This window comes from Micromys minutus (genome assembly GCF_963924665.1).
Source record: "Micromys minutus genome assembly, chromosome: 4".
NCBI classification, from domain to species: domain Eukaryota; kingdom Metazoa; phylum Chordata; class Mammalia; order Rodentia; family Muridae; genus Micromys; species Micromys minutus.
In genome coordinates this window covers 2,767,975-2,779,232 of record NC_137973.1, presented here as the reverse complement: position 1 = coordinate 2,779,232, position 11,258 = coordinate 2,767,975, and the positions used below count along the sequence as shown (strand labels likewise).

The 11,258-nt window shown below is 37.9% G+C and overlaps 1 pseudogene across 1 annotated transcript; it reads right to left on the bottom strand.

The window, feature by feature from the left end:
* Positions 1–646: 646 nt before the first annotated feature.
* Positions 647–1,613, bottom strand: LOC308419516 (F-actin-capping protein subunit alpha-1-like; annotated as a pseudogene). The gene has a single exon. The product of its transcript is annotated as an F-actin-capping protein subunit alpha-1-like (transcript).
* Between the last annotated feature and the right edge of the window lie 9,645 nt (positions 1,614–11,258).

The window sequence follows — 11,258 nt, the reverse complement described above, 5'->3', positions numbered from 1 at the left end:
AGTTTCCCAATGCTTTTTCTAAGCTGTTCTTTTTACATCCATGGTTACAACAGAACTAGATGGGAGGAGACAATGAGAAAATGAAAATAAGCAAACATTCATGTGCAGGGGATGTGGTTCAAGTCTTTGGATTTTAAAACAAGTCTCCAAAGAAGCTGTTGCCATGGAATTTTTAGGAAACTTCCTTTGCCTTCCAACATGGACCCCAAAGCCCCAATCCAAATGTCTGAAAACTATAGTTGTGAGATGCTATAAAGGATCAAAGCAATCAGACCAAGGAGGAGTGTGTTGTCCACTTAGCGTGTGGGTAGCGGAGCCTCTTCAGCAATTGGTGGATCACTAAAAGCCACTGGAGGACTGGAAGTGCTTAAAGCACAGTGGTAAAAAGTACTCAACAGATAACTCCATAAAACCAGCAATAGATAGGCCTTCATGGCTAGGAAATTTTCTAAACAGGAAAATGACTTCAGGATATATTTCTTCGACATTAAATGTAGCAGAATTAAAAAAAATTACAAGTAGATATAGCGATAACAGAAAATTACAAAGCAGAGACACACAAAAGAATCGAGACAGTGCTGTAGGTTCAACAGTATTCTATGAGGCTAGAAGATCTGTTCACTTTGTTAACTAGCAAAATATCACTCTTGTTTGTTTATAAATCACTTATTTATCATATGACCACACATGTTGAATCCTTTTCTTTCCATGTACTGGAGACTCCTACAGACGGCCTTTAAGCATTCTGCATTTCTTTGCCAATCTTGTAACTGAGTATCTTGTTCCAGTCGATTTTGGTGCGGGTAACTGGAAGCTGCCGGCGCAAGACCTTGAACGTGGTGTCTGACATAGCTTGATAATTTTCACTAATTGCTGTCTGATACTCATTTTCTGCACTCTCTATGATTTTAATAAACTCCTTGGCAGTTTGGTCTTCATTAGAAACAGTTACTGAGTCCTGCACATCTTTATGACTAACCAACTGAACATTGCCATCTTCATAGTAATGAACCTGAATCTTGAGCACTCCAACCACCTGGGCTGTAGGCGGTGTGATGGTGAACTTCCACTCTGATCTCCAACGACCATTCCAGAAGTTTTTGGGTTGAAACTGGTGGCTTTCAATACGTGCAATAATGGTCTGCTGTCCATCTATAGTTTTAGCGTAAACAGTACAGAAGCCGTTGGAATAATGATCTTTCACATAGGCTCTTAGAGCGCTGTCACACAATTCCCTCCAAGACTTCAAACCTCCATCCACATCCTCTGGCTGCGGGTCACTTGCTTCTTTCCGTAAATGATCAAACTTAAAGGAAATTTTGTTTCTTGGATCTAAAAATCTGCTGTTGCCAAGGTCACCGTGCTCTGTAATTAAGACCTGGTCATCGTAGCCTTCTATCTTCACAGGCGTGAACTGATCCATGTTATACTGGGCAAACGCATGTGCTGCCCCTTCCCTGAGAAGATTGTCATTATTAAGCAGTAGCCGGACATCATTGAATACTTCATTAAACTCCCTGGTGGTGCATGGGTGATGAATTTAGCGGCTATGCGTACCTTCTCCTCATCCGACACCCGATCCTCGAAGTCGGCCATCTTGGCTGCTCTGGCCCAGCCCAGCGGGCCGGCGCCGCATGGTGGTATTTCAATCTTCCTGTATCTGTGGAAGCCTGTTTTGTCACCAACTATACGGCCAGCTTTGGAAAAAGTGCCATGAGGTGCTGAGAAGTTATATTCTTTTGTTTTAGTATAAAATGTTCTGTCAATGCCTGTTAATTCCAATTGGTTCAGAACCTCTACTAGTTTCCCTGCTTCTCTGTTCAGTTTCTGCTTCTATGATCTGTCCATTGATGATAGTAGGGTATTGAGGTCTCCCAGTATTATTGTTTTTGGTGTAATGTATGTTTTGAGCTTTAGTAGGGTTTCTTCTGTGAGTGGGTGTAATCTTTTATTTGGAGCATAGATGTTTAAGAGAATTCATCTTGATAGATTTTTTTCATGTACTGAGTATAAAGCATTCTTCCTATTTTTTGATAACTTTTGGTTGAAATCTATTTTATTCAATATTAGAATAGCTACTCAAGCCTTTTTCTTTGGGCCATTTCTTTGGAAGGTTTTTTCTCACCCTTTTACTCTGGGGTAGTGTCTGTCTTCATCTCTGAGATGAGTTTCCTGTATGCAGCAAAATGCTGGATCCTGTTTATGTATCCAGTCTGATAGTTTATGTTTCTTTATTGGGGAGTTGAGTCCATTGATGTTAACAGATATTAAGGAATAGCTATTGTTTTTTCCTATTATTTTTGTTGTTAGAGGTAGAATTTTGTTTGTGTGCCTTTTTTGGCTTTCTTGCTTAGTGTTTTCTTGCTTTTCCTAGGTTGTAGTTTTTCTCCTTGTGTTCGGTTTTCCATCTACTATCATTTGTAGTGCTAGATATGTGGTCAGATATGGTGTAAATTTAGTTTTTTCATGGACTATCTTGGTCTCTGTATCTATGGTGATTGAGAGTTTTGCTGGGTATAGCAGCTTTGACTGACACTTGTGCTCTCTTAGGGTCTGCATAATGTCTGTCCAGGATCTTCTAGCTTTCATAATCTCTGTTGAGAAGTCAGTTGTGATTCTGTTTGGTCTGCCTTTATATATTACATGTCTTTTTTTCCTTACTGCTTTTATTATTCCTTCTTAGGTTTGAACAATTGGTGTTTTGACTATTATGTGTCACGAAGAATTTCTTTTTTGGTCCAATTTACTTCAAGTTCTTGTATGTTCATGGTCATCCTGTTCTTAAGGGTAGGGAAGTTTTTTTTTTATGATTTTGTTGAATATATTTACTGTGCCTTTTAGTTGATATTCTTTGCCCTCTTCTACACCTATTATCTTTAGGTTTGTTCTTCTCTTTGTGTTCTGTATCTCCTGGACATTTTTGGGTTAGGAGTTTTTTTTGTTTTTGCAGAATCTCTGGCTGCTTTTTTCTGTTTTCTATGTTGTCTTTGGTCACTGAAATACTCCTTTCCATCTCCTATAGTCTATTTGTGATGCTTGTATCCATGACTCCTGATTTTTTTTCTCTTTGATTTTCTATCTCCAGGTTTGTCTCTTTTTGGGATTTTTTTTTAATTGTATCAATTTTCATTTTTATTTCTTTCACCTGTTTTGTTGTGTTTTCCTGGAGTTCTTTCAGTGATTTCTACTGGTTCTCCTGTAATTGTTTAAGGGAATTAGTCTTATGCTTCTCAAAGATCTCCATCATCATTGTGATGTATGTATTTAAGTTTAAATTTTGTTTTTCTGGAGTATTGGGAAATCCACTATGTGTTGTGGTGGGAGAACTGGGTTCTGATGTTGCCAGGTTGTCTTGGTTTCCATTGCTTGGGTTCTTGTGCTTTCCTCTTGCCATCTTGTCAGTGATTATTGGTGATCTTTTTGTTTCTTACTGGTGCTTGTCTTTCCTCTGTGTCGAAGGGCCATGGGCACAGGAGGGAGATTGTTCCTGGATGTTTGACTCTTTGTGAGCAAGCAGTGATTTTTGATGGCAGTGACTCAGTTCTGTCTTTGTGGGCTCAGGTGTGGGAGCTCCTGCAAGGCTGTTCTGGGAGCTCAGCCCTTCTGCCCACAGGTTCTGAGTCCTAATGGTGGAGACCCTGCTCTTTTATCAGGTCAAGAAGGACCCTTTTCCCAAGAGCACCATGCTCTCTGTGCTTTGAGAACTCCCTATGTTCTCTCTCTGGACACCGGTTGGGCCTATTCGTCAGGCTCACCCTTGCTCCAGGTGTAAAAGCATCTGTGCAGCTGATCTGCGAACTCAGCCTTCCCTGAGCAGATCCTGAGTCCTGATGACAGAGACCCGGCTCTCACGGTATCACATGCATCCTTTAATCATCTTGTTTTTAAATAGTTTGCATAGGCAGAGTGCCAATCTTAGAGTGGTGGCCCAGGCCTGTCTCTGGATCAGAACAGTCTTTTTTCAGTCAGCACCAAGCTACCTGTGCCCTGGGAGTTTCTGGCAGTCTCTCCACAGATAGTCAGTGGAGAGGAAGTGGGAACTCACCATGGCCTCCGGTGGGAGAGCACTCCTGAGGCTCCTCTCAGTTTTCAGCAGTCTGCTTGCAGACAGTGAGGCCTGTTAGTGGAAGCACTGCCCTGTCTCTGGGGTCTGGCATTTTTATATTTGCCATTCTGACTGATGTGAGGTGGAATCTCAAGGCTATTTTGATTTGCATTTCTCTAATGACTAAGAATGTTAAACATTTCTTTAATTGCTTCTAAGCCATTTGATAGTCCCCAGTTGAGAATTCTTTGCTTAGTTCTGTACCCCATTTTTAAAATAGGATCATGCGAATCTCTGAAGTCTAACTTCTTGAGTTCTTGTATATGTTGGATATTATCCCTCTATGGGGTATAGGATTGGCAAAGATCTCCTAATCTGTTTATTGCTGTTTTGTCAGAATAAAAATTACTTTTGCCTTACAGAAATTTTGTAATTTTATGAGGTCCCATTTGTTAATTCTTGTTCTTAGAGCATGAGCTATTGCTGTTCTCTTCAGGAACTCTTTTCCAGTGCCGATGTGTTCAAGGCACTTCCTCACTTTCTCTTCTAGTAGTTTCAATGTATCTAATTTTATATGAAGATCCTTGACCCATTTAGACTGGAGCTTTCTACAGGGAGATAAGCATTTATTAATTTGCATTCTTCTACATGTTGACTGCCAGTTGGACCAGCACTGTTTGTTGAAATGCTATCATTTTTTCACTGGATGGTTTTAGCTCCTTTGTCAAAGATCAAATGATCAAAGATCAAAGATCACTTCTGGATCTTCAATTCTATTCCACTGATCTACCTTCCTGTTTCTGTAACAATATCATAGACTTTTTATCACTATTGTTCTGTAATACAGCTTGAGGTCAAGGATGGTGATTCCCCCAGAAGTTCTTTTATTGTTGAGAATAGTTTTGCTATCCAGAGTTTTTTGTTATCGCAAATGAATTTTCAAATTGCTTTTTCTAACTTTATGAAGAATTGAGTTGAAATTTTGATAGGGATTGCATTGAATCTGTAGATTAATTTTGGCAAGATGGCCATTTTTACTATATTAATCCTGTCAATCCATGAGCATAGATCTTTCCATCTTCTGAGATCTTCTTCAATTTCCTTCTTCAGAGACTTGAAGTTCTTGTCACACAGATCTTTCTACTTGCTGGGTTAGAGTCACACCAAGGTATTTTATATTATTTGGGACTACTGTGAATGGTGTCATTTTCCTAATTTCTTTCTCAGCCTGTTTATCTTTTCAGTAGATGAAGACTACTGATTTGTTTGAGTTAATTTTATATGCAGCCACTTGCTGAAGCTGTTTATTAACTCTAGGGCTTCTCTGGTGGAGTTTTTGGAATCACTTAAGTATACTATCATGTCATCGACAAATATTTTGGCTTCTTTCGTTCCAGTTTGTAACCCTTGACCTTTTTTTGTTGTCTGATTGCTCTATGTCTTCCAGTACTAAATTGAACAGGTAGGAGGAGAGTGGGCAGCCTTGTCTTGTCCCTGATTTTAGTGGAATTGCTTCAAGATTTTCACCATTTAGTTTAATGTTGTTTACTGGCTTGCTGTATATTGATTTTTTTCTATGTTTAGGCATGGGCCTTGAATTCCTGATCATTTCAAGACTTTTAACATGAAGGTGTGATGAATTTTGTCAAATGCTTTCTCAGCACATAGTGAGATAATCTTGTTTTTTTTTTTCTTTTAGTTTGTTTATATGGTGGACTCATTGATGGATTTCTGTATATTAAACCATCCCTGCATCCCAGGGATGAAGCCTACTTGACCGTGATGAATGATCATTTTGATGTGTTCTTGGATTCAGTTTTTGATAACTTTATTGAGTATTTTTCCATCAATATTCATAAGGGAAATTGGTATGAAGTTTTTTTTCTCTATAAGGTCTTTGTGTGGTTTAGGTATTAGCATAATTGTGGCTTCATAAAAGGAATTGGGTACTGATTCTTATTTTTCTATTTTGTAATATCATTTGGAGACTATTGGTTAGGCTTCTATGAAGGTCTGATAGAATTCTGCACTGAACCCAACTGTGTCTCAGCATTTTTTTGGTTGAGAGAGTATTGATGAGTGCTTCTATTTCTTTAGGTGTTATGGAATTGTACAGATGGTTTAGCTGATGCTGATTTAACTTTGGGTACCTAGTATCTGTCTAGAAAATTGTCTATTTCATCCAGTTTTTTCAGTTTTGTTGAGTATAGGCTTTTATAGGGGATATGATTTTTTTTTAATTTTCACATTTTCTGCTGTTATGTCTCCCTTTTCATTTCTGTTTTTGATAATTTGGATACTGTCCCTGTGCCCTTTGTGTTATCTGGCTAAGGGTTTATCTATATTGTTGATTTTTCCAAAGGACAAACCCCTGGTTTTGTTGATTCTTTGAATAGTTCTTTCTGTTTCTACTTGGGTTATTTCAGCACTGATTTTGATTATTGTCTGTCATCTACTCCTCTTAGGTGCATTTGCTTCTTTTTGTTCTATAGCTTTTAGGCAAGCTGTCAAGGGGCTAGTGTATATTCTATCTATTTTCCTTTTGGACACATCAGAGATATGTCACATCAGAGATATGAATTTTCCTCTTAGCAATGCTTTCATTGTTTCCCATAAGTTTGTGTATGTTGTGCCTTCATTAAATTCTAAAAAGTCTTTAATTTTTTTTTGTTATTTCCACCTTGATCAAGTTTCATTGAGTACAGAGCTTTTCAGCTTCCTTGTGTATGTGGGCTTTCTGTAAGTTTTGTTGTTATTGAAGACCAGTATTAGTCAATGGTGATCTGATCCCACATGGAAACTTCTCAGTCTTTTTTTTTATCTGTTGAGGCCTGTTTTGTGACCAATTATATGATCAGTTTTAGAGAAGGCACCATGAGGTGCTGAGACAAAGGTATATATATATATATTTTTTTTTTTGTTTTAGAATGAAATAATCTATAGATGTCTGTTAAATCCATTTGGTTTATAACTTCTCTTAGTTTTCCTGTGTTTCTGCTCAGTTTCTGCTTCCATGATCTTTCCATCAAGGAGAATAGAGTGTTGAAGTCTCCTATTATTGTTATGTGAGGTGCCATGTGTGCTTTAAGATTTTGTAAAGTTTCTCTTATGAATGTAGTTGTCCTTGCATTTAGAGCATAGATATTCAGAATTGGGATTTTATTTGGGGAATTTTTTCTATGAGGAGTATGAAATGACCTTCCTTTTCTTTTTGATAAATTTTGGTTGAAAGTCAATCTTATTTGATACTAGAATGGCTAGTCCAGATTGTTTCTTGGAAACATTTGCTTGGAAAAAAATGTATTCCATCTTTTTATTCTGAAGTAGTATCTGCCTTTGTCACTGAGGTGTGTTTCCTGTATGCAGCAAAATAGTAGGTCCTGTTTACATATCTAGTCTATTAGTCTATGTCTTTTTATTGGGGAATTGATTTTGTTGATGTTGAAAGATATTAGAGACTAGGAATTGTTGTATCCTGTTACGTTGTTCTTAGGGTTGGAATTATGTTTGTGTGGCTGTCTTGTTTTTAGTTAGTTGACAAAAAATTATTCCCTTCCCCAGGGTTTGTTTTCTCTCCTTCTGTTAAAGTTTTTCTTTCATCCATTGTCTTTTGAAGGGCTGGGTTTTTGGACAGATATTATGTAAATTTGGTTTTGTCCTGGAATGCCTTGGTTTCTTCATCTATGTTAATTGAAAATTTTGCTGGATATAGTAGCCTGGGTTGGCATTCATGGTCTCTTAGGATCTGTATGACATTTGCCCAGGATCTTATAGCATTTATAAGTTCTGTTGAGAAGTCTGGTATGATTCTGATAGGTCTGCCTTTGTATATTATTTGACTTTTTCTCTTACTGCCTTTAATATTCTTTCTTTGTTTTGTGAATTTGGTGTTTTGACTATTATGTTATGGGAGAATTTTTTCTGGTTCAATCTACACAGAGTTCTGTAGGCTTCTTGTACATTTATGAGCATCTCTTTTGTTAGACTAGGGAAGTTTTCTTCTATAATTTTCTTTAAAATATTTAATGGCCCCTTGAGTTGAGAATCTTTGCTCTCTTCTAAACCTATTGTTCTCTTCAAGGTTTGATCTTCTCATTGTGTCCTGGATTTCCTGTGTATTTTGGGTTAGGAGCTTTTTGCAGTTTTCGTTTTCTTGACTGTTGTGTCAATGATTTCTATGGTGTCTTCTGCCCCCTCAAAATCTATCTTTCCTCTCTTGCATTCTGTTAGTGATGCTTGCTTCTCTGACTCCTGATATCTTACCTAGGTTTTCTATCTCCAGGGTTTTCTTCTTTTGTAATTTCTTTGTTGTTTCTATTTCTGTTTTCAGATCCTAAATGGTTTTGTTCAATTTCTTTACCTCATGTTTTCTTGTAATTCTTTCATGAAAATAAATTAACATAATTATTTTGTAATAATTTTGAGGTGAATTCCTTTCACCACATGTTTGCTCATGTTTTCACATAATTCTGTAAGGGTATCTACCTTTTTATTTATCTTGTCAGTATTTTTTTAAGGGAGTGACTTATGATCTCCTTAAAGTCTTCTAACATCATCATGATTTGTGGTTTTAAGTCAAAATCTTGCTTTTCCTGTGTGTTGGGTTATCCAGGACTTGCTGTGGAGGGCGAACTGTGCTCTGGTGATGCCACATAGCTTTGGTTTCTGTTGCTTAGGTTATTGGACTTGCCTCTTGCCATCTGCTTATCTCTAGTGTAGGCTGATCTTGCTGATTCTGACAGTGACTTGTGCCTCCTGTAAACCTGTGTGTCAGCACTATTGGGAGGACCAGTTCTCTCCCAGCTGGGTTTGGGTAGAGATCCCTGTGACACAGGGTCAGCTCTGGGCACAGGTAGAAACGGGAAAAATCCTGTTCCAGACAGCTCTTCCATTCCAGTGTCCTGAGTGCTTCAGGTAGGCTCCTCTTGGGACAGTAATTTGAGCAAGAATGGTGGCCTCTACTGTGCTCTCAGATGTTTCAGAACTTCTGGGGGACCAAGCTTTCCCAGCAGGGTCTGGGTAAAGAGAGCTTTAGCACAGGGTCATCTCTGGGCACAGGCCATGTAGATGATTTTTTTTAATCTTGCTGCAGCCCAGATAAAAGCACTCCATATCAAAATACTGTTCTTAATCTTCAAAATTTAGTGGCACATGCCTATAAACTTTAATGCTCAAAGGCCCAAATGTCTCAACACAAAGGTCCAGATCTTAGTACTTAAATAAACCCCATGTACATAGAACTTGGTTAGTCAAGCTTCCAATTCAAGTGGTCAGTACAAATTTCAAGAGTCAACAAAAAATTACTGGAGCATTACCTTGAGTAACAACAAAACAAATTAACAGGTAAAACAGTTGGCTTAGCTTCTACTTCAGCCTGTCTTAATTCAAATTACCCTCTAAAATCCTTACTACGCACCTCACTGAACTTAATATACTTTAAACCGGGAATTCACCGCACCATGGAGGGATGGTTGCACAGACCAGAAAATAACTTGTTATTCTGAGAATCTTCTCAATGAATTTTCCATATGCTTAAGTTCAAGGCCATTCAAATATTAGTTGAGATCTTTATACTGGAAACACAGGTACTTTTGCTCCATTTCCAAAGATTTTCCATCAATTGTCAGGGCAATTCTAGAGGAACCTTCAGACCACTTTCTTTCTTCAGCCTGCCCAGCATAGTAGAGTATGCCAGAGGAAGAGTAGACAATGCAATTCATTCACCTACCTGCATGCAAGAGACTCAAATATTTTTAGTTCTTTTGAACACCTTCAATGGGCAAATAGCCAAATCCCTACCCCCATAAAATGAAAACATTCTCGTCATCTTTATAAAATACATTGTACTTTACTTTGGACTCCTCTGTCCCAGAAATCAAATAATAACCTAATTTTAATTTCTAACTGTGCTGCATGACTCCAGAAAGGATTCAATTAGAGGAAAAAGTATGACCTCCTTCACAAACCCTGCTTTGTGATCTTAAGACCTCAAGGCCCCTCCTCAGATAACATGTCCAGAAAAGCACTTTTTCATTAATGGGCCTGAAAATGGTCTGTGCATGTAGACATCCAGTCAAATGTATTAGGAATGCCTATCAGAAATGTTTATACTCAAAGTGTAGAAAATATCAGAATTACTCTTGGGTGATAGAAATCTGCAGCCTCAGGTCCAAATGGCCCACTGTTTGTTCTTTCAAGAATTTTCATTGGAATATGGCCATAACCAGTAATTCACACATCTATGGCAGTTTCTTGCCACATGGCAGCATTAGAGTTTCAACACAGACCTCATGTCCTAGAAAGCTGAAAGTATACATCAAACAAGATCCCTGTTATTGCCCTCTATAGATATAATCTTCTTGAGACAAACTACATGACTTCTAACAAATAGAGTTTAGGGGCTAATTATAATTATGATAATATATAATGGGGAGCTTGCCTATTTTTCTAGATATAAATGAAAATATGTGTGGAATCATCTTTTCCTTAAAGATGTAAGTACACAAGAATTTAGTACCCGAAGCATGCAAACAGAGCCCTAACTGGGAACAAAAGTGTCCTTGGAGGTGGAGAAGCACTGTCCCTGGCCAGTTCAGGTCTGAGACGTAGACAGTTAATGAAATTTGCAGGTGACTAGTAATATATAGACCAAAACTCAAGAAAGTCAGTAGAGGTATGAAAATCTAGTTTCTAGTAGCTTGTGCATTCAGTAATAAAATAGAAAGGAATTTGACAGAATAAATTTTAAACCCAGATACTAAAATTCTTCCAGATTACATGTCACCAATCAAAACATTTTAATTTATGTATATGTAGAGTCCAAATACACATGAGTGCAGGTGTCCAGGAGACCAGAGTCATTGAGTCCACATGAAGGTGAAATTCAAGTGATTATGAGTTACACAAGCATGACACTTTTAATCATTGGGCCATCTCTCCAGCCCCTGAACTAAATTTTTTATATCCATCCTAAATTTTATTATTTCAGACTCTTTAAGGGAGAGGAGGTCTGAACTATGACACTTGTATCAGGAATTCTCTTCCAGGCTACCACATTCACCATGGAGATTCCTCGTGCACACACTTGTCATCATTCTCTGTAGCCTCTCCCTTACCTTACTCACCTTTCACCATTTGAAATTACAGACATGTACCACCTAATGACAGAGATATATTCTGAGAAACACATTCTTAGGTGACTCTGACATTGTTC